The 19,247-nt window shown below is 60.5% G+C and overlaps 15 non-coding genes and 81 pseudogenes across 15 annotated transcripts; all 96 read right to left on the bottom strand.

Moving 5' to 3' along the window:
* Positions 1 to 54: 54 nt before the first annotated feature.
* On the bottom strand, positions 55 to 172 carry LOC137552199 (5S ribosomal RNA; annotated as a pseudogene).
* Positions 173 to 256: 84 nt separating this feature from the next.
* On the bottom strand, positions 257 to 374 carry LOC137552262 (5S ribosomal RNA; annotated as a pseudogene).
* An 84-nt stretch (positions 375 to 458) lies between these two features.
* On the bottom strand, positions 459 to 576 carry LOC137550221 (5S ribosomal RNA; annotated as a pseudogene).
* Positions 577 to 640: 64 nt separating this feature from the next.
* On the bottom strand, positions 641 to 759 carry LOC137558476 (5S ribosomal RNA; annotated as a pseudogene).
* Positions 760 to 842: 83 nt separating this feature from the next.
* Positions 843 to 960, bottom strand: LOC137553658 (5S ribosomal RNA; annotated as a pseudogene).
* Positions 961 to 1,045: 85 nt separating this feature from the next.
* On the bottom strand, positions 1,046 to 1,163 carry LOC137553107 (5S ribosomal RNA; annotated as a pseudogene).
* Positions 1,164 to 1,247: 84 nt separating this feature from the next.
* On the bottom strand, positions 1,248 to 1,365 carry LOC137550219 (5S ribosomal RNA; annotated as a pseudogene).
* Positions 1,366 to 1,449: 84 nt separating this feature from the next.
* LOC137551755 (5S ribosomal RNA) lies at positions 1,450 to 1,567 on the bottom strand (annotated as a pseudogene).
* Positions 1,568 to 1,651: 84 nt separating this feature from the next.
* LOC137552261 (5S ribosomal RNA) lies at positions 1,652 to 1,769 on the bottom strand (annotated as a pseudogene).
* Positions 1,770 to 1,854: 85 nt separating this feature from the next.
* On the bottom strand, positions 1,855 to 1,972 carry LOC137550218 (5S ribosomal RNA; annotated as a pseudogene).
* An 84-nt stretch (positions 1,973 to 2,056) lies between these two features.
* Positions 2,057 to 2,174, bottom strand: LOC137552221 (5S ribosomal RNA; annotated as a pseudogene).
* An 84-nt stretch (positions 2,175 to 2,258) lies between these two features.
* On the bottom strand, positions 2,259 to 2,376 carry LOC137551966 (5S ribosomal RNA; annotated as a pseudogene).
* An 84-nt stretch (positions 2,377 to 2,460) lies between these two features.
* Positions 2,461 to 2,578, bottom strand: LOC137552198 (5S ribosomal RNA; annotated as a pseudogene).
* An 84-nt stretch (positions 2,579 to 2,662) lies between these two features.
* On the bottom strand, positions 2,663 to 2,780 carry LOC137552260 (5S ribosomal RNA; annotated as a pseudogene).
* Positions 2,781 to 2,865: 85 nt separating this feature from the next.
* LOC137550216 (5S ribosomal RNA) lies at positions 2,866 to 2,983 on the bottom strand (annotated as a pseudogene).
* Positions 2,984 to 3,047: 64 nt separating this feature from the next.
* On the bottom strand, positions 3,048 to 3,166 carry LOC137558475 (5S ribosomal RNA; annotated as a pseudogene).
* An 84-nt stretch (positions 3,167 to 3,250) lies between these two features.
* On the bottom strand, positions 3,251 to 3,368 carry LOC137551237 (5S ribosomal RNA; annotated as a pseudogene).
* An 84-nt stretch (positions 3,369 to 3,452) lies between these two features.
* On the bottom strand, positions 3,453 to 3,570 carry LOC137550215 (5S ribosomal RNA; annotated as a pseudogene).
* Positions 3,571 to 3,654: 84 nt separating this feature from the next.
* On the bottom strand, positions 3,655 to 3,772 carry LOC137549358 (5S ribosomal RNA; annotated as a pseudogene).
* An 84-nt stretch (positions 3,773 to 3,856) lies between these two features.
* LOC137551196 (5S ribosomal RNA) lies at positions 3,857 to 3,974 on the bottom strand (annotated as a pseudogene).
* Positions 3,975 to 4,058: 84 nt separating this feature from the next.
* Positions 4,059 to 4,176, bottom strand: LOC137550214 (5S ribosomal RNA; annotated as a pseudogene).
* Positions 4,177 to 4,260: 84 nt separating this feature from the next.
* On the bottom strand, positions 4,261 to 4,378 carry LOC137553693 (5S ribosomal RNA; annotated as a pseudogene).
* Positions 4,379 to 4,462: 84 nt separating this feature from the next.
* Positions 4,463 to 4,580, bottom strand: LOC137553182 (5S ribosomal RNA; annotated as a pseudogene).
* Positions 4,581 to 4,665: 85 nt separating this feature from the next.
* Positions 4,666 to 4,783, bottom strand: LOC137550213 (5S ribosomal RNA; annotated as a pseudogene).
* An 84-nt stretch (positions 4,784 to 4,867) lies between these two features.
* Positions 4,868 to 4,985, bottom strand: LOC137550813 (5S ribosomal RNA; annotated as a pseudogene).
* Positions 4,986 to 5,069: 84 nt separating this feature from the next.
* LOC137550212 (5S ribosomal RNA) lies at positions 5,070 to 5,187 on the bottom strand (annotated as a pseudogene).
* An 84-nt stretch (positions 5,188 to 5,271) lies between these two features.
* Positions 5,272 to 5,389, bottom strand: LOC137550211 (5S ribosomal RNA; annotated as a pseudogene).
* An 84-nt stretch (positions 5,390 to 5,473) lies between these two features.
* On the bottom strand, positions 5,474 to 5,591 carry LOC137553390 (5S ribosomal RNA; annotated as a pseudogene).
* An 84-nt stretch (positions 5,592 to 5,675) lies between these two features.
* LOC137553227 (5S ribosomal RNA) lies at positions 5,676 to 5,793 on the bottom strand (annotated as a pseudogene).
* An 84-nt stretch (positions 5,794 to 5,877) lies between these two features.
* LOC137550210 (5S ribosomal RNA) lies at positions 5,878 to 5,995 on the bottom strand (annotated as a pseudogene).
* Positions 5,996 to 6,079: 84 nt separating this feature from the next.
* Positions 6,080 to 6,197, bottom strand: LOC137552220 (5S ribosomal RNA; annotated as a pseudogene).
* Positions 6,198 to 6,281: 84 nt separating this feature from the next.
* Positions 6,282 to 6,399, bottom strand: LOC137551965 (5S ribosomal RNA; annotated as a pseudogene).
* An 84-nt stretch (positions 6,400 to 6,483) lies between these two features.
* LOC137550209 (5S ribosomal RNA) lies at positions 6,484 to 6,601 on the bottom strand (annotated as a pseudogene).
* Positions 6,602 to 6,685: 84 nt separating this feature from the next.
* Positions 6,686 to 6,803, bottom strand: LOC137550208 (5S ribosomal RNA; annotated as a pseudogene).
* A 64-nt stretch (positions 6,804 to 6,867) lies between these two features.
* Positions 6,868 to 6,985, bottom strand: LOC137550207 (5S ribosomal RNA; annotated as a pseudogene).
* An 84-nt stretch (positions 6,986 to 7,069) lies between these two features.
* On the bottom strand, positions 7,070 to 7,187 carry LOC137553452 (5S ribosomal RNA; annotated as a pseudogene).
* An 84-nt stretch (positions 7,188 to 7,271) lies between these two features.
* Positions 7,272 to 7,389, bottom strand: LOC137550205 (5S ribosomal RNA; annotated as a pseudogene).
* An 84-nt stretch (positions 7,390 to 7,473) lies between these two features.
* Positions 7,474 to 7,591, bottom strand: LOC137553451 (5S ribosomal RNA; annotated as a pseudogene).
* An 84-nt stretch (positions 7,592 to 7,675) lies between these two features.
* Positions 7,676 to 7,793, bottom strand: LOC137550204 (5S ribosomal RNA; annotated as a pseudogene).
* An 84-nt stretch (positions 7,794 to 7,877) lies between these two features.
* LOC137552218 (5S ribosomal RNA) lies at positions 7,878 to 7,995 on the bottom strand (annotated as a pseudogene).
* Positions 7,996 to 8,079: 84 nt separating this feature from the next.
* On the bottom strand, positions 8,080 to 8,197 carry LOC137551964 (5S ribosomal RNA; annotated as a pseudogene).
* An 84-nt stretch (positions 8,198 to 8,281) lies between these two features.
* On the bottom strand, positions 8,282 to 8,399 carry LOC137552197 (5S ribosomal RNA; annotated as a pseudogene).
* An 84-nt stretch (positions 8,400 to 8,483) lies between these two features.
* On the bottom strand, positions 8,484 to 8,601 carry LOC137552259 (5S ribosomal RNA; annotated as a pseudogene).
* An 84-nt stretch (positions 8,602 to 8,685) lies between these two features.
* Positions 8,686 to 8,803, bottom strand: LOC137550203 (5S ribosomal RNA; annotated as a pseudogene).
* A 64-nt stretch (positions 8,804 to 8,867) lies between these two features.
* Positions 8,868 to 8,986, bottom strand: LOC137558474 (5S ribosomal RNA; annotated as a pseudogene).
* An 84-nt stretch (positions 8,987 to 9,070) lies between these two features.
* Positions 9,071 to 9,188, bottom strand: LOC137551236 (5S ribosomal RNA; annotated as a pseudogene).
* Positions 9,189 to 9,272: 84 nt separating this feature from the next.
* LOC137550202 (5S ribosomal RNA) lies at positions 9,273 to 9,390 on the bottom strand (annotated as a pseudogene).
* An 84-nt stretch (positions 9,391 to 9,474) lies between these two features.
* LOC137549357 (5S ribosomal RNA) lies at positions 9,475 to 9,592 on the bottom strand (annotated as a pseudogene).
* Positions 9,593 to 9,676: 84 nt separating this feature from the next.
* Positions 9,677 to 9,794, bottom strand: LOC137553359 (5S ribosomal RNA; annotated as a pseudogene).
* An 84-nt stretch (positions 9,795 to 9,878) lies between these two features.
* Positions 9,879 to 9,996, bottom strand: LOC137550201 (5S ribosomal RNA; annotated as a pseudogene).
* Positions 9,997 to 10,080: 84 nt separating this feature from the next.
* LOC137553691 (5S ribosomal RNA) lies at positions 10,081 to 10,198 on the bottom strand (annotated as a pseudogene).
* An 84-nt stretch (positions 10,199 to 10,282) lies between these two features.
* On the bottom strand, positions 10,283 to 10,400 carry LOC137550812 (5S ribosomal RNA; annotated as a pseudogene).
* An 84-nt stretch (positions 10,401 to 10,484) lies between these two features.
* On the bottom strand, positions 10,485 to 10,602 carry LOC137550200 (5S ribosomal RNA; annotated as a pseudogene).
* An 84-nt stretch (positions 10,603 to 10,686) lies between these two features.
* On the bottom strand, positions 10,687 to 10,804 carry LOC137550811 (5S ribosomal RNA; annotated as a pseudogene).
* Positions 10,805 to 10,888: 84 nt separating this feature from the next.
* LOC137550199 (5S ribosomal RNA) lies at positions 10,889 to 11,006 on the bottom strand (annotated as a pseudogene).
* Positions 11,007 to 11,090: 84 nt separating this feature from the next.
* Positions 11,091 to 11,208, bottom strand: LOC137550198 (5S ribosomal RNA; annotated as a pseudogene).
* An 84-nt stretch (positions 11,209 to 11,292) lies between these two features.
* LOC137553226 (5S ribosomal RNA) lies at positions 11,293 to 11,410 on the bottom strand (annotated as a pseudogene).
* Positions 11,411 to 11,494: 84 nt separating this feature from the next.
* LOC137551785 (5S ribosomal RNA) lies at positions 11,495 to 11,612 on the bottom strand (annotated as a pseudogene).
* An 84-nt stretch (positions 11,613 to 11,696) lies between these two features.
* On the bottom strand, positions 11,697 to 11,814 carry LOC137552217 (5S ribosomal RNA; annotated as a pseudogene).
* Positions 11,815 to 11,898: 84 nt separating this feature from the next.
* Positions 11,899 to 12,016, bottom strand: LOC137551963 (5S ribosomal RNA; annotated as a pseudogene).
* An 85-nt stretch (positions 12,017 to 12,101) lies between these two features.
* Positions 12,102 to 12,219, bottom strand: LOC137550197 (5S ribosomal RNA; annotated as a pseudogene).
* Positions 12,220 to 12,303: 84 nt separating this feature from the next.
* Positions 12,304 to 12,421, bottom strand: LOC137552942 (5S ribosomal RNA; annotated as a pseudogene).
* A 63-nt stretch (positions 12,422 to 12,484) lies between these two features.
* LOC137550196 (5S ribosomal RNA) lies at positions 12,485 to 12,602 on the bottom strand (annotated as a pseudogene).
* Positions 12,603 to 12,686: 84 nt separating this feature from the next.
* Positions 12,687 to 12,804, bottom strand: LOC137553449 (5S ribosomal RNA; annotated as a pseudogene).
* Positions 12,805 to 12,888: 84 nt separating this feature from the next.
* LOC137550193 (5S ribosomal RNA) lies at positions 12,889 to 13,006 on the bottom strand (annotated as a pseudogene).
* An 84-nt stretch (positions 13,007 to 13,090) lies between these two features.
* On the bottom strand, positions 13,091 to 13,208 carry LOC137550192 (5S ribosomal RNA; annotated as a pseudogene).
* A 63-nt stretch (positions 13,209 to 13,271) lies between these two features.
* Positions 13,272 to 13,389, bottom strand: LOC137550191 (5S ribosomal RNA; annotated as a pseudogene).
* Positions 13,390 to 13,473: 84 nt separating this feature from the next.
* LOC137553448 (5S ribosomal RNA) lies at positions 13,474 to 13,591 on the bottom strand (annotated as a pseudogene).
* Positions 13,592 to 13,675: 84 nt separating this feature from the next.
* LOC137552056 (5S ribosomal RNA) lies at positions 13,676 to 13,793 on the bottom strand (annotated as a pseudogene).
* Positions 13,794 to 13,878: 85 nt separating this feature from the next.
* Positions 13,879 to 13,996, bottom strand: LOC137550190 (5S ribosomal RNA; annotated as a pseudogene).
* Positions 13,997 to 14,080: 84 nt separating this feature from the next.
* LOC137550809 (5S ribosomal RNA) lies at positions 14,081 to 14,198 on the bottom strand (annotated as a pseudogene).
* Positions 14,199 to 14,281: 83 nt separating this feature from the next.
* On the bottom strand, positions 14,282 to 14,400 carry LOC137555655 (5S ribosomal RNA). Its single transcript, XR_011028329.1, has one exon. It is a non-coding gene; the product is annotated as a 5S ribosomal RNA (ribosomal RNA).
* Positions 14,401 to 14,483: 83 nt separating this feature from the next.
* LOC137555654 (5S ribosomal RNA) lies at positions 14,484 to 14,602 on the bottom strand. Its single transcript, XR_011028328.1, has one exon. It is a non-coding gene; the product is annotated as a 5S ribosomal RNA (ribosomal RNA).
* Positions 14,603 to 14,686: 84 nt separating this feature from the next.
* LOC137558168 (5S ribosomal RNA) lies at positions 14,687 to 14,805 on the bottom strand (annotated as a pseudogene).
* An 83-nt stretch (positions 14,806 to 14,888) lies between these two features.
* LOC137547738 (5S ribosomal RNA) lies at positions 14,889 to 15,007 on the bottom strand (annotated as a pseudogene).
* An 83-nt stretch (positions 15,008 to 15,090) lies between these two features.
* LOC137555653 (5S ribosomal RNA) lies at positions 15,091 to 15,209 on the bottom strand. Its single transcript, XR_011028327.1, has one exon. It is a non-coding gene; the product is annotated as a 5S ribosomal RNA (ribosomal RNA).
* Positions 15,210 to 15,271: 62 nt separating this feature from the next.
* Positions 15,272 to 15,390, bottom strand: LOC137555652 (5S ribosomal RNA). Its single transcript, XR_011028326.1, has one exon. It is a non-coding gene; the product is annotated as a 5S ribosomal RNA (ribosomal RNA).
* Positions 15,391 to 15,473: 83 nt separating this feature from the next.
* LOC137559482 (5S ribosomal RNA) lies at positions 15,474 to 15,592 on the bottom strand (annotated as a pseudogene).
* An 83-nt stretch (positions 15,593 to 15,675) lies between these two features.
* LOC137555651 (5S ribosomal RNA) lies at positions 15,676 to 15,794 on the bottom strand. The gene has a single exon (XR_011028325.1). It is a non-coding gene; the product is annotated as a 5S ribosomal RNA (ribosomal RNA).
* An 83-nt stretch (positions 15,795 to 15,877) lies between these two features.
* Positions 15,878 to 15,996, bottom strand: LOC137555650 (5S ribosomal RNA). Its single transcript, XR_011028324.1, has one exon. It is a non-coding gene; the product is annotated as a 5S ribosomal RNA (ribosomal RNA).
* An 83-nt stretch (positions 15,997 to 16,079) lies between these two features.
* On the bottom strand, positions 16,080 to 16,198 carry LOC137559364 (5S ribosomal RNA; annotated as a pseudogene).
* An 83-nt stretch (positions 16,199 to 16,281) lies between these two features.
* Positions 16,282 to 16,400, bottom strand: LOC137555648 (5S ribosomal RNA). The gene has a single exon (XR_011028322.1). It is a non-coding gene; the product is annotated as a 5S ribosomal RNA (ribosomal RNA).
* An 83-nt stretch (positions 16,401 to 16,483) lies between these two features.
* On the bottom strand, positions 16,484 to 16,602 carry LOC137555647 (5S ribosomal RNA). Its single transcript, XR_011028321.1, has one exon. It is a non-coding gene; the product is annotated as a 5S ribosomal RNA (ribosomal RNA).
* An 83-nt stretch (positions 16,603 to 16,685) lies between these two features.
* LOC137555646 (5S ribosomal RNA) lies at positions 16,686 to 16,804 on the bottom strand. Its single transcript, XR_011028320.1, has one exon. It is a non-coding gene; the product is annotated as a 5S ribosomal RNA (ribosomal RNA).
* Positions 16,805 to 16,887: 83 nt separating this feature from the next.
* On the bottom strand, positions 16,888 to 17,006 carry LOC137555645 (5S ribosomal RNA). Its single transcript, XR_011028319.1, has one exon. It is a non-coding gene; the product is annotated as a 5S ribosomal RNA (ribosomal RNA).
* An 83-nt stretch (positions 17,007 to 17,089) lies between these two features.
* On the bottom strand, positions 17,090 to 17,208 carry LOC137557391 (5S ribosomal RNA; annotated as a pseudogene).
* Positions 17,209 to 17,291: 83 nt separating this feature from the next.
* LOC137555643 (5S ribosomal RNA) lies at positions 17,292 to 17,410 on the bottom strand. The gene has a single exon (XR_011028318.1). It is a non-coding gene; the product is annotated as a 5S ribosomal RNA (ribosomal RNA).
* Positions 17,411 to 17,493: 83 nt separating this feature from the next.
* On the bottom strand, positions 17,494 to 17,612 carry LOC137557804 (5S ribosomal RNA; annotated as a pseudogene).
* An 83-nt stretch (positions 17,613 to 17,695) lies between these two features.
* On the bottom strand, positions 17,696 to 17,814 carry LOC137558755 (5S ribosomal RNA; annotated as a pseudogene).
* An 83-nt stretch (positions 17,815 to 17,897) lies between these two features.
* LOC137555642 (5S ribosomal RNA) lies at positions 17,898 to 18,016 on the bottom strand. Its single transcript, XR_011028317.1, has one exon. It is a non-coding gene; the product is annotated as a 5S ribosomal RNA (ribosomal RNA).
* Positions 18,017 to 18,099: 83 nt separating this feature from the next.
* LOC137555641 (5S ribosomal RNA) lies at positions 18,100 to 18,218 on the bottom strand. Its single transcript, XR_011028316.1, has one exon. It is a non-coding gene; the product is annotated as a 5S ribosomal RNA (ribosomal RNA).
* An 83-nt stretch (positions 18,219 to 18,301) lies between these two features.
* Positions 18,302 to 18,420, bottom strand: LOC137557879 (5S ribosomal RNA; annotated as a pseudogene).
* An 83-nt stretch (positions 18,421 to 18,503) lies between these two features.
* On the bottom strand, positions 18,504 to 18,622 carry LOC137555640 (5S ribosomal RNA). The gene has a single exon (XR_011028315.1). It is a non-coding gene; the product is annotated as a 5S ribosomal RNA (ribosomal RNA).
* Positions 18,623 to 18,706: 84 nt separating this feature from the next.
* On the bottom strand, positions 18,707 to 18,825 carry LOC137556925 (5S ribosomal RNA; annotated as a pseudogene).
* Positions 18,826 to 18,909: 84 nt separating this feature from the next.
* Positions 18,910 to 19,028, bottom strand: LOC137558222 (5S ribosomal RNA; annotated as a pseudogene).
* Positions 19,029 to 19,111: 83 nt separating this feature from the next.
* LOC137555639 (5S ribosomal RNA) lies at positions 19,112 to 19,230 on the bottom strand. Its single transcript, XR_011028314.1, has one exon. It is a non-coding gene; the product is annotated as a 5S ribosomal RNA (ribosomal RNA).
* Between the last annotated feature and the right edge of the window lie 17 nt (positions 19,231 to 19,247).

Raw genomic sequence — 19,247 nt, 5'->3', positions numbered from 1 at the left:
GGTGAGGCTTCCCACGCGTGCTCATAGCCATTGGGCCTCAAACCCAAAAAAAACGCCTGCAGCACCTGGGGTTCACAGCCGGTCTCCCATGCAGCTACTAACCAGGCCTGAAGCCGGTTAGCTTCCGCGATCTGACGAGAGCGGGCGCTTTCGGCTTAGTGTGGCCGCAGGCAAACTCCAAGGCGCCGTTTTGGCGCCTTGAAGGTGAGGCTTCCCACGCGTGCTCATAGCCATTGGGCCTCAAACCCAAAAAAACGCCTGCAGCACCTGGGGTTCACAGCCGGTCTCCCATGCAGCTACTAACCAGGCCTGAAGCCGCTTAGCTTCCACGATCTGACGAGAGCGGGCGCTTTCGGCTTAGTGTGGCCGCAGGCAAACTCCAAGGCGCCGTTTCGGCGCCTTGAAGGTGAGGCTTCCCACGCGTGCTCATAGCCATTGGGCCTCAAACCCAAAAAAACGCCTGCAGCACCTGGGGTTCACAGCCGGTCTCCCATGCAGCTACTAACCAGGCCTGAAGCCGCTTAGCTTCCGCGATCTGACGAGAGCGGGCGCTTTCGGCTTAGTGTGGCCGCAGGCAAACTCCTTGAAGGTGAGGCTTCCCACGCGTGCTCATAGCCATTGGGCCTCAAACCCAAAAAAATGCCTGCAGCACCTGGGGTTCACAGCCGGTCTCCCATGCAGCTACTAACCAGGCCTGAAGCCGCTTAGCTTCCGCGATCTGACGAGAGCGGGCGCTTTCGGCTTAGTGTGGCCGCAGGGAAACTCCAAGGCGCCGTTTCGGCGCCTTGAAGGTGAGGCTTCCCACGCGTGCTCATAGCCATTGGGCCTCAAACCCAAAAAACGCCTGCAGTACATGGGGTTCACAGCCGGTCTCCCATGCAGCTACTAACCAGGCCTGAAGCCGCTTAGCTTCCGCGATCTGACGAGAGCGGGCGCTTTCGGCTTAGTGTGGCCGCAGGCAAACTCCAAGGCGCCGTTTCGGCGCCTTGAAGGTGAGGCTTCCCACGCGTGCTCATAGCCATTGGGCCTCAAACCCAAAAAAAACGCCTGCAGCACCTGGGGTTCACAGCCGGTCTCCCATGCAGCTACTAACCAGGCCTGAAGCCGCTTAGCTTCCGCGATCCTACGAGAGCGGGCGCTTTCAGCTTAGTGTGGCCGCAGGCAAACTCCAAGGCGCCGTTTCGGCGCCTTGAAGGTGAGGCTTCCCACGCGTGCTCATAGCCATTGGGCCTCAAACCCAAAAAAACGCCTGCAGCACCTGGGGTTCACAGCCGGTCTCCCATGCAGCTACTAACCAGGCCTGAAGCCGCTTAGCTTCCGCGATCTGACGAGAGCGGGCGCTTTCGGCTTAGTGTGGCCGCAGGCAAACTCCAAGGCGCCGTTTCGGCGCCTTGAAGGTGAGGCTTCCCACGCGTGCTCATAGCCATTGGGCCTCAAACCCAAAAAAACGCCTGCAGCACCTGGGGTTCACAGCCGGTCTCCCATGCAGCTACTAAACAGGCCTGAAGCCGCTTAGCTTCCGCGATCTGACGAGAGCGGGCGCTTTCGGCTTAGTGTGGCCGCAGGCAAACTCCAAGGCGCCGTTTCGGCGCCTTGAAGGTGAGGCTTCCCACGCGTGCTCATAGCCATTGGGCCTCAAACCCAAAAAAACGCCTGCAGCACCTGGGGTTCACAGCCGGTCTCCCATGCAGCTACTAACCAGGCCTGAAGCCGCTTAGCTTCCACGATCTGACGAGAGCGGGCGCTTTCGGCTTAGTGTGGCCGCAGGCAAACTCCAAGGCGCCGTTTCGGCGCCTTGAAGGTGAGGCTTCCCACGCGTGCTCATAGCCATTGGGCCTCAAACCCAAAAAAAACGCCTGCAGCACCTGGGGTTCACAGCCGGTCTCCCATGCAGCTACTAACCAGGCCTGAAGCCGCTTAGCTTCCGCGATCTGACGAGAGCGGGCGCTTTCGGCTTAGTGTGGCCGCAGGCAAACTCCAAGGCGCCGTTTCGGCGCCTTGAAGGTGAGGCTTCCCACGCGTGCTCATAGCCATTGGGCCTCAAACCCAAAAAAACGCCTGCAGCACCTGGGGTTCACAGCCGGTCTCCCATGCAGCTACTAACCAGGCCTGAAGCCGCTTAGCTTCCGCGATCTGACGAGAGCGGGCGCTTTCGGTTTAGTGTGGCCGCAGGCAAACCCCAAGGCGCCGTTTCGGCGCCTTGAAGGTGAGGCTTCCCACGCGTGCTCATAGCCATTGGGCCTCAAACCCAAAAAAACGCCTGCAGCACCTGGGGTTCACAGCCGGTCTCCCATGCAGCTACTAACCAGGCCTGAAGCCGCTTAGCTTCCGCGATCTGACGAAAGCGGGCGCTTTCGGCTTAGTGTGGCCGCAGGCAAACTCCAAGGCGCCGTTTCGGCGCCTTGAAGGTGAGGCTTCCCACGCGTGCTCATAGCCATTGGGCCTCAAACCCAAAAAAACGCCTGCAGCACCTGGGGTTCACAGCCGGTCTCCCATGCAGCTACTAACCAGGCCTGAAGCCGGTTAGCTTCCGCGATCTGACGAGAGCGGGCGCTTTCGGCTTAGTGTGGCCGCAGGCAAACTCCAAGGCGCCGTTTTGGCGCCTTGAAGGTGAGGCTTCCCACGCGTGCTCATAGCCATTGGGCCTCAAACCCAAAAAAACGCCTGCAGCACCTGGGGTTCACAGCCGGTCTCCCATGCAGCTACTAACCAGGCCTGAAGCCGCTTAGCTTCCACGATCTGACGAGAGCGGGCGCTTTCGGCTTAGTGTGGCCGCAGGCAAACTCCAAGGCGCCGTTTCGGCGCCTTGAAGGTGAGGCTTCCCACGCGTGCTCATAGCCATTGGGCCTCAAACCCAAAAAAAACGCCTGCAGCACCTGGGGTTCACAGCCGGTCTCCCATGCAGCTACTAACCAGGCCTGAAGCCGCTTAGCTTCCGCGATCTGACGAGAGCGGGCGCTTTCGGCTTAGTGTGGCCGCAGGCAAACTCCTTGAAGGTGAGGCTTCCCACGCGTGCTCATAGCCATTGGGCCTCAAACCCAAAAAAATGCCTGCAGCACCTGGGGTTCACAGCCGGTCTCCCATGCAGCTACTAACCAGGCCTGAAGCCGCTTAGCTTCCGCGATCTGACGAGAGCGGGCGCTTTCGGCTTAGTGTGGCCGCAGGGAAACTCCAAGGCGCCGTTTCGGCGCCTTGAAGGTGAGGCTTCCCACGCGTGCTCATAGCCATTGGGCCTCAAACCCAAAAAAACGCCTGCAGCACCTGGGGTTCACAGCCGGTCTCCCATGCAGCTACTAACCAGGCCTGAAGCCGCTTAGCTTCCGCGATCTGACGAGAGCGGGGGCTTTCGGCTTAGTGTGGCCGCAGGCAAACTCCAAGGTGCCGTTTCGGCGCCTTGAAGGTGAGGCTTCCCACGCGTGCTCATAGCCATTGGGCCTCAAACCCAAAAAAACGCCTGCAGCACCTGGGGTTCACAGCCGGTCTCCCATGCAGCTACTAACCAGGCCTGAAGCCGCTTAGCTTCCGCGATCTGACGAGAGCGGGCGCTTTCGGCTTAGTGTGGCCGCAGGCAAACTCCAAGGCGCCGTTCCGGCGCCTTGAAGGTGAGGCTTCCCACGCGTGCTCATAGCCATTGGGCCTCAAACCCAAAAAAACGCCTGCAGCACCTGGGGTTCACAGCCGGTCTCCCATGCAGCTACTAACCAGGCCTGAAGCCGCTTAGCTTCCGCGATCTGATGAGAGCGGGCGCTTTCGGCTTAGTGTGGCCGCAGGCAAACTCCAAGGCGCCGTTCCGGCGCCTTGAAGGTGAGGCTTCCCACGCGTGCTCATAGCCATTGGGCCTCAAACCCAAAAAACCGCCTGCAGCACCTGGGGTTCACCGCCGGTCTCCCATGCAGCTACTAACCAGGCCTGAAGCCGCTTAGCTTCCGCGATCTGACGAGAGCGGGTGCTTTCGGCTTAGTGTGGCCGCAGGCAAACTCAAAGGCGCCGTTTCGGCGCCTTGAAGGTGAGGCTTCCCACGCGTGCTCATAGCCATTGGGCCTCAAACCCAAAAAAACGCCTGCAGCACCTGGGGTTCACAGCCGGTCTCCCATGCAGCTACTAACCAGGCCTGAAGCCGCTTAGCTTCCGCGATCTGACGAGAGCGGGCGCTTTCGGCTTAGTGTGGCCGCAGGCAAACTCCAAGGCGCCGTTTCGGCGCCTTGAAGGTGAGGCTTACCACGCGTGCTCATAGCCATTGGACCTCAAACCCAAAAAAACGCCTGCAGCACCTGGGGTTCACAGCCGGTCTCCCATGCAGCTACTAACCAGGCCTGAAGCCGCTTAGCTTCCGCAATCTGACGAGAGCGGTCGCTTTCGGCTTAGTGTGGCCGCAGGCAAACTCCAAGGCGCCGTTTCGGCGCCTTGAAGGTGAGGCTTCCCACGCGTGCTCATAGCCATTGGGCCTCAAACCCAAAAAAACACCTGCAGCACCTGGGGTTCACAGCCGGTCTCCCATGCAGCTACTAACCAGGCCTGAAGCCGCTTAGGTTCCGCGATCTGACGAGAGCGGGCGCTTTCGGCTTAGTGTGGCCGCAGGCAAACTCCAAGGCGCCGTTTCGGCGCCTTGAAGGTGAGGCTTCCCACGCGTGCTCATAGCCATTGGGCCTCAAACCCAAAAAAAACGCCTGCAGCACCTGGGGTTCACAGCCGGTCTCCCATGCAGCTACTAACCAGGCCTGAAGCCGCTTAGCTTCCGCGATCTGACGAGAGCGGGCGCTTTCGGCTTAGTGTGGCCGCAGGCAAACTCCAAGGCGCCGTTTCGGCGCCTTGAAGGTGAGGCTTCCCACGCGTGCTCATAGCCATTGGGCCTCAAACCCAAAAAAACACCTGCAGCACCTGGGGTTCACAGCCGGTCTCCCATGCAGCTACTAACCAGGCCTGAAGCCGCTTAGCTTCCGCGATCTGACGAGAGCGGGCGCTTTCGGCTTAGTGTGGCCGCAGGCAAACTCCAAGGCGCCGTTTCGGCGCCTTGAAGGTGAGGCTTCCCACGCGTGCTCATAGCCATTGGGCCTCAAACCCAAAAAAACGCCTGCAGCACCTGGGGTTCACAGCCGGTCTCCCATGCAGCTACTAACCAGGCCTGAAGCCGCTTAGCTTCCGCGATCTGACGAGAGCGGGCGCTTTCGGCTTAGTGTGGCCGCAGGCAAACTCCAAGGCGCCGTTTCGGCGCCTTGAAGGTGAGGCTTCCCACGCGTGCTCATAGCCATTGGGCCTCAAACCCAAAAAAACGCCTGCAGCACCTGGGGTTCACAGCCGGTCTCCCATGCAGCTACTAACCAGGCCTGAAGCCGCTTAGCTTCCGCGATCTGACGAGAGCGGGCGCTTTCGGCTTAGTGTGGCCGCAGGCAAACTCCAAGGCGCCGTTTCGGCGCCTTGAAGGTGAGGCTTCCCACGCGTGCTCATAGCCATTGGGCCTCAAACCCAAAAAAACGCCTGCAGCACCTGGGGTTCACAGCCGGTCTCCCATGCAGCTACTAAACAGGCCTGAAGCCGCTTAGCTTCCGCGATCTGACGAGAGCGGGCGCTTTCGGCTTTGTGTGGCCGCAGGCAAACTCCAAGGCGCCGTTTCGGCGCCTTGAAGGTGAGGCTTCCCACGCGTGCTCATAGCCATTGGGCCTCAAACCCAAAAAAACGCCTGCAGCACCTGGGGTTCACAGCCGGTCTCCCATGCAGCTACTAACCAGGCCTGAAGCCGCTTAGCTTCCACGATCTGACGAGAGCGGGCGCTTTCGGCTTAGTGTGGCCGCATGCAAACTCCAAGGCGCCGTTTCGGCGCCTTGAAGGTGAGGCTTCCCACGCGTGCTCATAGCCATTGGGCCTCAAACCCAAAAAAACGCCTGCAGCACCTGGGGTTCACAGCCGGTCTCCCATGCAGCTACTAACCAGGCCTGAAGCCGCTTAGCTTCCGCGATCTGACGAGAGCGGGCGCTTTCGGCTTAGTGTGGCCGCAGGCAAACTCCAAGGCGCCGTTTCGGCGCCTTGAAGGTGAGGCTTCCCACGCGTGCTCATAGCCATTGGGCCTCAAACCCAAAAAAACGCCTGCAGCACCTGGGGTTCACAGCCGGTCTCCCATGCAGCTACTAACCAGGCCTGAAGCCGCTTAGCTTCCGCGATCTGACGAGAGCGGGCGCTTTCGGTTTAGTGTGGCCGCAGGCAAACCCCAAGGCGCCGTTTCGGCGCCTTGAAGGTGAGGCTTCCCACGCGTGCTCATAGCCATTGGGCCTCAAACCCAAAAAAACGCCTGCAGCACCTGGGGTTCACAGCCGGTCTCCCATGCAGCTACTAACCAGGCCTGAAGCCGCTTAGCTTCCGCGATCTGACGAAAGCGGGCGCTTTCGGCTTAGTGTGGCCGCAGGCAAACTCCAAGGCGCCGTTTCGGCGCCTTGAAGGTGAGGCCTCCCACGCGTGCTCATAGCCATTGGGCCTCAAACCCAAAAAAACGCCTGCAGCACCTGGGGTTCACAGCCGGTCTCCCATGCAGCTACTAACCAGGCCTGAAGCCGCTTAGCTTCCGCGATCTGACGAGAGCGGGCGCTTTCGGCTTAGTGTGGCCGCAGGCAAACTCCAAGGCGCCGTTTCGGCGCCTTGAAGGTGAGGCTTCCCACGCGTGCTCATAGCCATTGGGCCTCAAACCCAAAAAAACGCCTGCAGCACCTGGGGTTCACAGCCGGTCTCCCATGCAGCTACTAACCAGGCCTGAAGCCGCTTAGCTTCCGCGATCTGACGAGAGCGGGCGCTTTCGGCTTAGTGTGGCCGCAGGCAAACTTTGAAGGTGAGGCTGCCCACGCGTGCTCATAGCCATTGGGCCTCAAACCCAAAAAAAACGCCTGCAGCACCTGGGGTTCACAGCCGGTCTCCCATGCAGCTACTAACCAGGCCTGAAGCCGCTTAGCTTCCGCGATCTGACGAGAGCGGGCGCTTTCGGCTTAGTGTGGCCGCAGGCAAACTCCAAGGCGCCGTTTCGGCGCCTTGAAGGTGAGGCTTCCCACGCGTGCTCATAGCCATTGGGCCTCAAACCCAAAAAACCGCCTGCAGCACCTGGGGTTCACAGCCGGTCTCCCATGCAGCTACTAAACAGGCCTGAAGCCACTTAGCTTCCGCGATCTGACGAGAGCGGGCGCTTTCGACTTAGTGTGGCCGCAGGCAAACTCCAAGGCGCCGTTTCGGCGCCTTGAAGGTGAGGCCTCCCACGCGTGCTCATAGCCATTGGGCCTCAAACCCAAAAAAACGCCTGCAGCACCTGGGGTTCACAGCCGGTCTCCCATGCAGCTACTAACCAGGCCTGAAGCCGCTTAGCTTCCGCGATCTGACGAGAGCGGGCGCTTTCGGCTTAGTGTGGCCGCAGGCAAACTCCAAGGCGCCGTTTCGGCGCCTTGAAGGTGAGGCTTCCCACGCGTGCTCATAGCCATTGGGCCTCAAACCCAAAAAAACGCCTGCAGCACCTGGGGTTCACAGCCGGTCTCCCATGCAGCTACTAAACAGGCCTGAAGCCACTTAGCTTCCGCGATCTGACGAGAGCGGGCGCTTTCGACTTAGTGTGGCCGCAGGCAAACTCCAAGGCGCCGTTTCGGCGCCTTGAAGGTGAGGCTTCCCACGCGTGCTCATAGCCATTGGGCCTCAAACCCAAAAAAACGCCTGCAGCACCTGGGGTTCACAGCCGGTCTCCCATGCAGCTACTAACCAGGCCTGAAGCCGCTTAGCTTCCGCGATCTGACGAGAGCGGGCGCTTTCGGCTTAGTGTGGCCGCAGGCAAACTCCAAGGCGCCGTTTCGGCGCCTTGAAGGTGAGGCTTCCCACGCGTGCTCATAGCCATTGGGCCTCAAACCCAAAAAAACGCCTGCAGCACCTGGGGTTCACAGCCGGTCTCCCATGCAGCTACTAACCAGGCCTGAAGCCGCTTAGCTTCCGCGATCTGACGAGAGCGGGCGCTTTCGGTTTAGTGTGGCCGCAGGCAAACCCCAAGGCGCCGTTTCGGCGCCTTGAAGGTGAGGCTTCCCACGCGTGCTCATAGCCATTGGGCCTCAAACCCAAAAAAACGCCTGCAGCACCTGGGGTTCACAGCCGGTCTCCCATGCAGCTACTAACCAGGCCTGAAGCCGCTTAGCTTCCGCGATCTGACGAAAGCGGGCGCTTTCGGCTTAGTGTGGCCGCAGGCAAACTCCAAGGCGCCGTTTCGGCGCCTTGAAGGTGAGGCTTCCCACGCGTGCTCATAGCCATTGGGCCTCAAACCCAAAAAAACGCCTGCAGCACCTGGGGTTCACAGCCGGTCTCCCATGCAGCTACTAACCAGGCCTGAAGCCGGTTAGCTTCCGCGATCTGACGAGAGCGGGCGCTTTCGGCTTAGTGTGGCCGCAGGCAAACTCCAAGGCGCCGTTTTGGCGCCTTGAAGGTGAGGCTTCCCACGCGTGCTCATAGCCATTGGGCCTCAAACCCAAAAAAACGCCTGCAGCACCTGGGGTTCACAGCCGGTCTCCCATGCAGCTACTAACCAGGCCTGAAGCCGCTTAGCTTCCACGATCTGACGAGAGCGGGCGCTTTCGGCTTAGTGTGGCCGCAGGCAAACTCCAAGGCGCCGTTTCGGCGCCTTGAAGGTGAGGCTTCCCACGCGTGCTCATAGCCATTGGGCCTCAAACCCAAAAAAACGCCTGCAGCACCTGGGGTTCACAGCCGGTCTCCCATGCAGCTACTAACCAGGCCTGAAGCCGCTTAGCTTCCGCGATCTGACGAGAGCGGGCGCTTTCGGCTTAGTGTGGCCGCAGGCAAACTCCTTGAAGGTGAGGCTTCCCACGCGTGCTCATAGCCATTGGGCCTCAAACCCAAAAAAATGCCTGCAGCACCTGGGGTTCACAGCCGGTCTCCCATGCAGCTACTAACCAGGCCTGAAGCCGCTTAGCTTCCGCGATCTGACGAGAGCGGGCGCTTTCGGCTTAGTGTGGCCGCAGGGAAACTCCAAGGCGCCGTTTCGGCGCCTTGAAGGTGAGGCTTCCCACGCGTGCTCATAGCCATTGGGCCTCAAACCCAAAAAAACGCCTGCAGCACCTGGGGTTCACAGCCGGTCTCCCATGCAGCTACTAACCAGGCCTGAAGCCGCTTAGCTTCCGCGATCTGACGAGAGCGGGGGCTTTCGGCTTAGTGTGGCCGCAGGCAAACTCCAAGGCGCCGTTTCGGCGCCTTGAAGGTGAGGCTTCCCACGCGTGCTCATAGCCATTGGGCCTCAAACCCAAAAAAACGCCTGCAGCACCTGGGGTTCACAGCCGGTCTCCCATGCAGCTACTAACCAGGCCTGAAGCCGCTTAGCTTCCGCGATCTGACGAGAGCGGGCGCTTTCGGCTTAGTGTGGCCGCAGGCAAACTCCAAGGCGCCGTTCCGGCGCCTTGAAGGTGAGGCTTCCCACGCGTGCTCATAGCCATTGGGCCTCAAACCCAAAAAAACGCCTGCAGCACCTGGGGTTCACAGCCGGTCTCCCATGCAGCTACTAACCAGGCCTGAAGCCGCTTAGCTTCCGCGATCTGATGAGAGCGGGCGCTTTCGGCTTAGTGTGGCCGCAGGCAAACTCCAAGGCGCCGTTCCGGCGCCTTGAAGGTGAGGCTTCCCACGCGTGCTCATAGCCATTGGGCCTCAAACCCAAAAAACCGCCTGCAGCACCTGGGGATCACCGCCGGTCTCCCATGCAGCTACTAACCAGGCCTGAAGCCGCTTAGCTTCCGCGATCTGACGAGAGCGGGTGCTTTCGGCTTAGTGTGGCCGCAGGCAAACTCAAAGGCGCCGTTTCGGCGCCTTGAAGGTGAGGCTTCCCACGCGTGCTCATAGCCATTGGGCCTCAAACCCAAAAAAACGCCTGCAGCACCTGGGGTTCACAGCCGGTCTCCCATGCAGCTACTAACCAGGCCTGAAGCCGCTTAGCTTCCGCGATCTGACGAGAGCGGGCGCTTTCGGCTTAGTGTGGCCGCAGGCAAACTCCAAGGCGCCGTTTCGGCGCCTTGAAGGTGAGGCTTACCACGCGTGCTCATAGCCATTGGGCCTCAAACCCAAAAAAACGCCTGCAGCACCTGGGGTTCACAGCCGGTCTCCCATGCAGCTACTAACCAGGCCTGAAGCCGCTTAGCTTCCGCAATCTGACGAGAGCGGTCGCTTTCGGCTTAGTGTGGCCGCAGGCAAACTCCAAGGCGCCGTTTCGGCGCCTTGAAGGTGAGGCTTCCCACGCGTGCTCATAGCCATTGGGCCTCAAACCCAAAAAAACACCTGCAGCACCTGGGGTTCACAGCCGGTCTCCCATGCAGCTACTAACCAGGCCTGAAGCCGCTTAGCTTCCGCGATCTGACGAGAGCGGGCGCTTTCGGCTTAGTGTGGCCGCAGGCAAACTCCAAGGCGCCGTTTCGGCGCCTTGAAGGTGAGGCTTCCCACGCGTGCTCATAGCCATTGGGCCTCAAACCCAAAAAAACGCCTGCAGCACCTGGGGTTCACAGCCGGTCTCCCATGCAGCTACTAACCAGGCCTGAAGCCGCTTAGCTTCCGCGATCTGACGAGAGCGGGCGCTTTCGGCTTAGTGTGGCCGCAGGCAAACTCCAAGGCGCCGTTTCGGCGCCTTGAAGGTGAGGCTTCCCACGCGTGCTCATAGCCATTGGGCCTCAAACCCAAAAAAACACCTGCAGCACCTGGGGTTCACAGCCGGTCTCCCATGCAGCTACTAACCAGGCCTGAAGCCGCTTAGCTTCCGCGATCTGACGAGAGCGGGCGCTTTCGGCTTAGTGTGGCCGCAGGCAAACTCCAAGGCGCCGTTTCGGCGCCTTGAAGGTGAGGCTTCCCACGCGTGCTCATAGCCATTGGGCCTCAAACCCAAAAAAACGCCTGCAGCACCTGGGGTTCACAGCCGGTCTCCCATGCAGCTACTAACCAGGCCTGAAGCCGCTTAGCTTCCGCGATCTGACGAGAGCGGGCGCTTTCGGCTTAGTGTGGCCGCAGGCAAACTCCAAGGCGCCGTTTCGGCGCCTTGAAGGTGAGGCTTCCCACGCGTGCTCATAGCCATTGGGCCTCAAACCCAAAAAAACGCCTGCAGCACCTGGGGTTCACAGCCGGTCTCCCATGCAGCTACTAACCAGGCCTGAAGCCGCTTAGCTTCCGCGATCTGACGAGAGCGGGCGCTTTCGGCTTAGTGTGGCCGCAGGCAAACTCCAAGGCGCCGTTTCGGCGCCTTGAAGGTGAGGCTTCCCACGCGTGCTCATAGCCATTGGGCCTCAAACCCAAAAAAACGCCTGCAGCACCTGGGGTTCACAGCCGGTCTCCCATGCAGCTACTAACCAGGCCTGAAGCCGCTTAGCTTCCACGATCTGACGAGAGCGGGCGCTTTCGGCTTAGTGTGGCCGCATGCAAACTCCAAGGCGCCGTTTCGGCGCCTTGAAGGTGAGGCTTCCCACGCGTGCTCATAGCCATTGGGCCTCAAACCCAAAAAAACGCCTGCAGCACCTGGGGTTCACAGCCGGTCTCCCATGCAGCTACTAACCAGGCCTGAAGCCGCTTAGCTTCCGCGATCTGACGAGAGCAGGCGCTTTCGGCTTAGTGTGGCCGCAGGCAAACTCCAAGGCGCCGTTTCGGCGCCTTGAAGGTGAGGCTTCCCACGCGTGCTCATAGCCATTGGGCCTCAAACCCAAAAAAACGCCTGCAGCACCTGGGGTTCACAGCCGGTCTCCCATGCAGCTACTAACCAGGCCTGAAGCCGCTTAGCTTCCGCGATCTGACGAGAGCGGGCGCTTTCGGTTTAGTGTGGCCGCAGGCAAACCCCAAGGCGCCGTTTCGGCGCCTTGAAGGTGAGGCTTCCCACGCGTGCTCATAGCCATTGGGCCTCAAACCCAAAAAAACGCCTGCAGCACCTGGGGTTCACAGCCGGTCTCCCATGCAGCTACTAACCAGGCCTGAAGCCGCTTAGCTTCCGCGATCTGACGAAAGCGGGCGCTTTCGGCTTAGTGTGGCCGCAGGCAAACTCCAAGGCGCCGTTTCGGCGCCTTGAAGGTGAGGCCTCCCACGCGTGCTCATAGCCATTGGGCCTCAAACCCAAAAAAAACGCCTGCAGCACCTGGGGTTCACAGCCGGTCTCCCATGCAGCTACTAACCAGGCCTGAAGCCGCTTAGCTTCCGCGATCTGACGAGAGCGGGCGCTTTCGGCTTAGTGTGGCCGCAGGCAAACTCCAAGGCGCCGTTTCGGCGCCTTGAAGGTGAGGCTTCCCACGCGTGCTCATAGCCATTGGGCCTCAAACCCAAAAAAACGCCTGCAGCATCTGGGGTTCACAGCCGGTCTCCCATGCAGCTACTAACCAGGCCTGAAGCCGCTTAGCTTCCGCGATCTGACGAGAGCGGGCGCTTTCGGCTTAGTGTGGCCGCAGGCAAACTTTGAAGGTGAGGCTGCCCACGCGTGCTCATAGCCATTGGGCCTCAAACCCAAAAAAACGCCTGCAGCACCTGGGGTTCACAGCCGGTCTCCCATGCAGCTACTAACCAGGCCTGAAGCCGCTTAGCTTCCGCGATCTGACGAGAGCGGGCGCTTTCGGCTTAGTGTGGCCGCAGGCAAACTCCAAGGCGCCGTTTCGGCGCCTTGAAGGTGAGGCTTCCCACGCGTGCTCATAGCCATTGGGCCTCAAACCCAAAAAACCGCCTGCAGCACCTGGGGTTCACAGCCGGTCTCCCATGCAGCTACTAAACAGGCCTGAAGCCACTTAGCTTCCGCGATCTGACGAGAGCGGGCGCTTTCGACTTAGTGTGGCCGCAGGCAAACTCCAAGGCGCCGTTTCGGCGCCTTGAAGGTGAGGCCTCCCACGCGTGCTCATAGCCATTGGGCCTCAAACCCAAAAAAACGCCTGCAGCACCTGGGGTTCACAGCCGGTCTCCCATGCAGCTACTAACCAGGCCTGAAGCCGCTTAGCTTCCGCGATCTGACGAGAGCGGGCGCTTTCGGCTTAGTGTGGCCGCAGGCAAACTCCAAGGCGCCGTTTCGGCGCCTTGAAGGTGAGGCTTCCCACGCGTGCTCATAGCCATTGGGCCTCAAACCCAAAAAAACGCCTGCAGCACCTGGGGTTCACAGCCGGTCTCCCATGCAGCTACTAACCAGGCCTGAAGCCGCTTAGCTTCCGCGATCTGACGAGAGCGGGCGCTTTCGGCTTAGTGTGGCCGCAGGCAAACTTTGAAGGTGAGGCTGCCCACGCGTGCTCATAGCCATTGGGCCTCAAACCCAAAAAAACGCCTGCAGCACCTGGGGTTCACAGCCGGTCTCCCATGCAGCTACTAACCAGGCCTGAAGCCGCTTAGCTTCCGCGATCTGACGAGAGCGGGCGCTTTCGGCTTAGTGTGGCCGCAGGCAAACTCCAAGGCGCCGTTTCGGCGCCTTGAAGGTGAGGCTTCCCACGCGTGCTCATAGCCATTGGGCCTCAAACCCAAAAAACCGCCTGCAGCACCTGGGGTTCACAGCCGGTCTCCCATGCAGCTACTAAACAGGCCTGAAGCCACTTAGCTTCCGCGATCTGACGAGAGCGGGCGCTTTCGACTTAGTGTGGCCGCAGGCAAACTCCAAGGCGCCGTTCCGGCGCCTTGAAGGTGAGGCTTCCCACGCGTGCTCATAGCCATTGGGCCTCAAACCCAAAAAAACGCCTGCAGCACCTGGGGTTCACAGCCGGTCTCCCATGCAGCTACTAACCAGGCCTGAAGCCGCTTAGCTTTCGCGATCTGACGAGAGCGGGCGCTTTCGGCTTAGTGTGGCCGCAGGCAAACTCCAAGGCGCCGTTTCGGCGCCTTGAAGGTGAGGCTTCCCACGCGTGCTCATAGCCATTGGGCCTCAAACCCAAAAAAAACGCCTGCAGCACCTGGGGTTCACAGCCGGTCTCCCATGCAGCTACTAACCAGGCCTGAAGCCGCTTAGCTTCCGCGATCTGACGAGAGCGGGCGCTTTCGGCTTAGTGTGGCCGCAGGCAAACTCCAAGGCGCCGTTTCGGCGCCTTGAAGGTGAGGCTTCCCACGCGTGCTCATAGCCATTGGGCCTCAAACCCAAAAAAACACCTGCAGCACCTGGGGTTCACAGCCGGTCTCCCATGCAGCTACTAACCAGGCCTGAAGCCGCTTAGCTTCCGCGATCTGACGAGAGCGGGCGCTTTCGGCTTAGTGTGGCCGCAGGCAAACTCTAAGGCGCCGTTTCGGCGCCTTGAAGGTGAGGCTTCCCACGCGTGCTCATAGCCATTGGGCCTCAAACCCAAAAAAACGCCTGCAGCACCTGGGGTTCACAGCCGGTCTCCCATGCAGCTACTAACCAGGCCTGAAGCCGCTTAGCTTCCGCGATCTGACGAGAGCGGGCGCTTTCGGCTTAGTGTGGCCGCAGGCAAACTCCAAGGCGCCGTTTCGGCGCCTTGAAGGTGAGGCTTCCCACGCGTGCTCATAGCCATTGGGCCTCAAACCCAAAAAAACGCCTGCAGCACCTGGGGTTCACAGCCGGTCTCCCATGCAGCTACTAACCAGGCCTGAAGCCGCTTAGCTTCCGCGATCTGACGAGAGCGGGCGCTTTCGGCTTAGTGTGGCCGCAGGCAAACTCCAAGGCGCCGTTCCGGCGCCTTGAAGGTGAGGCTTCCCACGCGTGCTCATAGCCATTGGGCCTCAAACCCAAAAAAAACGCCTGCAGCACCTGGGGTTCACAGCCGGTCTCCCATGCAGCTACTAACCAGGCCTGAAGCCGCTTAGCTTCCGCGATCTGACGAGAGCGGGCGCTTTCGGCTTAGTGTGGCCGCAGGTAAACTCCAAGGCGCCGTTTCGGCGCCTTGAAGGTGAGGCTTCCCACGCGTGCTCATAGCCATTGGGCCTCAAACCCAAAAAAACGCCTGCAGCACCTGGGGTTCACAGCCAGTCTCCCATGCAGCTACTAACCAGGCCTGAAGCCGCTTAGCTTCCGCGCTCTGACGAGAGCGGGCGCTTTCGGCTTAGTGTGGCCGCAGGCAAACTCCAAGGCGCCGTTTCGGCGCCTTGAAGGTGAGGCTTCCCACGCGTGCTCATAGCCATTGGGCCTCAAACCCAAAAAAACGCCTGCAGCACCTGGGGTTCACAGCCGGTCTCCCATGCAGCTACTAACCAGGCCTGAAGCCGCTTAGCTTCCGCGATCTGACGAGAGCGGGCGCTTTCGGCTTAGTGTGGCCGCAGGCAAACTTTGAAGGTGAGGCTGCCCACGCGTGCTCATAGCCATTGGGCCTCAAACCCAAAAAAACGCCTGCAGCACCTGGGGTTCACAGCCGGTCTCCCATGCAGCTACTAACCAGGCCTGAAGCCGCTTAGCTTCCGCGATCTGACGAGAGCGGGCGCTTTCGGCTTAGTGTGGCCGCAGGCAAACTCCAAGGCGCCGTTTCGGCGCCTTGAAAGTGAGGCTTCCCACGCGTGCTCATAGCCATTGGGCCTCAAACCCAAAAAAACGCCTGCAGCACCTGGGGTTCACAGCCGGTCTCCCATGCAGCTACTAACCAGGCCTGAAGCCACTTAGCTTCCGCGATCTGACGAGAGCGGGCGCTTTCGACTTAGTGTGGCCGCAGGCAAACTCCAAGGCGCCGTTCCGGCGCCTTGAAGGTGAGGCTTCCCACGCGTGCTCATAGCCATTGGGCCTCAAACCCAAAAAAACGCCTGCAGCACCTGGGGTTCACAGCCGGTCTCCCATGCAGCTACTAACCAGGCCTGAAGCCGCTTAGCTTCCGCGATCTGACGAGAGCGGGCGCTTTCGGCTTAGTGTGGCCGCAGGCAAGCTCCAAGGCGCCGTTTCGGCGCCTTGAAGGTGAGGCTTCCCACGCGTGCTCATAGCCATTGGGCCTCAAACCCAAAAAAACGCCTGCAGCACCTGGGGTTCACAGCCGGTCTCCCATGCAGCTACTAACCAGGCCTGAAGCCGCTTAGCTTCCGCGATCTGACGAGAGCGGGCGCTTTCGGCTTAGTGTGGCCGCAGGCAAACTCCAAGGCGCCGTTTCGGCGCCTTGAAGGTGAGGCTTCCCACGCGTGCTCATAGCCATTGGGCCTCAAACCCAAAAAAACGCCTGCAGCACCTGGGGTTCACAGCCGGTCTCCCATGCAGCTACTAACCAGGCCTGAAGCCGCTTAGCTTCCGCGATCTGACGAGAGCGGGCGCTTTCGGCTTTGTGTGGCCGCAGGCAAACTCCAAGGCGCCGTTTCGGCGCCTTGAAGGTGAGGCTTCCCACGCGTGCTCATAGCCATTGGGCCTCAAACCCAAAAAAACGCCTGCAGCACCTGGGGTTCACAGCCGGTCTCCCATGCAGCTACTAACCAGGCCTGAAGCCGCTTAGCTTCCGCGATCTGACGAGAGCGGGCGCTTTCGGCTTAGTGTGGCCGCAGGCAAACTCCAAGGCGCCGTTTCGGCGCCTTGAAGGTGAGGCTTCCCACGCGTGCTCATAGCCATTGGGCCTCAAACCCAAAAAAACGCCTGCAGCACCTGGGGTTCACAGCCGGTCTCCCATGCAGCTACTAACCAGGCCTGAAGCCGCTTAGCTTCCGCGATCTGACGAGAGCGGGCGCTTTCGGCTTAGTGTGGCCGCAGGCAAACTCCAAGGCGCCGTTTCGGCGCCTTGAAGGTGAGGCTTCCCACGCGTGCTCATAGCCATTGGGCCTCAAACCCAAAAAAACGCCTGCAGCACCTGGGGTTCACAGCCGGTCTCCCATGCAGCTACTAACCAGGCCTGAAGCCGCTTAGCTTCCGCGATCTGACGAGAGCGGGCGCTTTCGGCTTAGTGTGGCCGCAGGCAAACTCCAAGGCGCCGTTCCGGCGCCTTGAAGGTGAGGCTTCCCACGCGTGCTCATAGCCATTGGGCCTCAAACCCAAAAAAACGCCTGCAGCACCTGGGGTTCACAGCCGGTCTCCCATGCAGCTACTAACCAGGCCTGAAGCCGCTTAGCTTCCGCGATCTGACGAGAGCGGGCGCTTTCGGCTTAGTGTGGCCGCAGGCAAACTCCAAGGCGCCGTTTCGGCGCCTTGAAGGTGAGGCTTCCCACGCGTGCTCATAGCCATTGGGCCTCAAACCCAAAAAAACACCTGCAGCACCTGGGGTTCACAGCCGGTCTCCCATGCAGCTACTAACCAGGCCTGAAGCCGCTTAGCTTCCGCGATCTGACGAGAGCGGGCGCTTTCGGCTTAGTGTGGCCGCAGGCAAACTCCAAGGCGCCATTTCGGCGCCTTGAAGGTGAGGCTTCCCACGCGTGCTCATAGCCATTGGGCCTCAAACCCAAAAAAACGCCTGCAGCACCTGGGGTTCACAGCCGGTCTCCCATGCAGCTACTAACCAGGCCTGAAGCCGCTTAGCTTCCGCGATCTGACGAGAGCGGGCGCTTTCGGCTTAGTGTGGCCGCAGGCAAACTCCAAGGCGCCGTTTCGGCGCCTTGAAGGTGAGGCTTCCCACGCGTGCTCATAGCCATTGGGCCTCAAACCCAAAAAAACGCCTGCAGCACCTGGGGTTCACAGCCGGTCTCCCATGCAGCTACTAACCAGGCCTGAAGCCGCTTAGCTTCCGCGATCTGACGAGAGCAGGCGCTTTCGGCTTAGTGTGGCCGCAGGCAAACTCCATGGCGCCGTTCCGGCGCCTTGAAGGTGAGGCTTCCCACGCGTGCTCATAGCCATTGGGCCTCAAACCCAAAAAAACGCCTGCAGCACCTGGGGTTCACAGCCGGTCTCCCATGCAGCTACTAACCAGGCCTGAAGCCGCTTAGCTTCCGCGATCTGACGAGAGCGGGCGCTTTCGGCTTAGTGTGGCCCCAGGCAATCTCCAAGGCGCCGTTTCGGCGCCTTGAAGGTGAGGCTTCCCACGCGTGCTCATAGCCATTGGGCCTCAAACCCAAAAAAACGCCTGCAGCACCTGGGGTTCACAGCCGGTCTCCCATGCAGCTACTAACCAGGCCTGAAGCCGCTTAGCTTCCGCGATCTGACGAGAGCGGGCGCTTTCGGCTTAGTGTGGCCGCAGGCAAACTCCAAGGCGCCGTTTCGGCGCCTTGAAGGTGAGGCTTCCCACGCGTGCTCATAGCCATTGGGCCTCAAACCCAAAAAAACGCCTGCAGCACCTGGGGTTCACAGCCGGTCTCCCATGCAGCTACTAACCAGGCCTGAAGCCGCTTAGCTTCCGCGATCTGACGAGAGCGGGCGCTTTCGGCTTAGTGTGGCCGCAGGCAAACTCCAAGGCGCCGTTTCGGCGCCTTGAAGGTGAGGCTTCCCACGCGTGCTCATAGCCATTGGGCCTCAAACCCAAAAAAACGCCTGCAGCACCTGGGGTTCACAGCCGGTCTCCCATGCAGCTACTAACCAGGCCTGAAGCCGCTTAGCTTCCGCGATCTGACGAGAGCGGGCGCTTTCGGCTTAGTGTGGCCGCAGGAAAACTCCAAGGCGCCGTTCCGGCGCCTTGAAGGTGAGGCTTCCCACGCGTGCTCATAGCCATTGGGCCTCAAACCCAAAAAAACGCCTGCAGCACCTGGGGTTCACAGCCGGTCTCCCATGCAGCTACTAACCAGGCCTGAAGCCGCTTAGCTTCCGCGATCTGACGAGAGCGGGCGCTTTCGGCTTAGTGTGGCCGCAGGCAAACTCCAAGGCGCCGTTTCGGCGCCTTGAAGGTGAGGCTTCCCACGCGTGCTCATAGCCATTGGGCCTCAAACCCAAAAAAAACGCCTGCAGCACCTGGGGTTCACAGCCGGTCTCCCATGCAGCTACTAACCAGGCCTGAAGCCGCTTAGCTTCCGCGATCTGACGAGAGCGGGCGCTTTCGGCTTAGTGTGGCCGCAGACAAACTCCAAGGCGCCATTCCGGCGCCTTGAAGGTGAGGCTTCCCACGCGTGCTCATAGCCATTGGGCCTCAAACCCAAAAAAAACGCCTGCAGCACCTGGGGTTCACAGCCGGTCTCCCATGCAGCTACTAACCAGGCCTGAAGCCGCTTAGCTTCCGCGATCTGACGAGAGCGGGCGCTTTCGGCTTAATGTGGCCGCAGGCAAACTCCAAGGCGCCGTTTCGGCGCCTTGAAGGTGAGGCTTCCCACGCGTGCTCATAGCCATTGGGCCTCAAACCCAAAAAAACGCCTGCAGCACCTGGGGTTCACAGCCGGTCTCCCATGCAGCTACTAACCAGGCCTGAAGCCGCTTAGCTTCCGCGATCTGACGAGAGCGGGCGCTTTCGGCTTAGTGTGGCCGCAGGCAAACTCCAAGGCGCCGT

Source organism: Hyperolius riggenbachi, chromosome 2, assembly GCF_040937935.1.
Source record: "Hyperolius riggenbachi isolate aHypRig1 chromosome 2, aHypRig1.pri, whole genome shotgun sequence".
Classification (NCBI taxonomy): Eukaryota; Metazoa; Chordata; class Amphibia; order Anura; family Hyperoliidae; genus Hyperolius; species Hyperolius riggenbachi.
The sequence above is the reverse complement of the archived record's forward strand: the minus strand, read 5'-3'. Positions and strand labels throughout refer to the sequence as shown.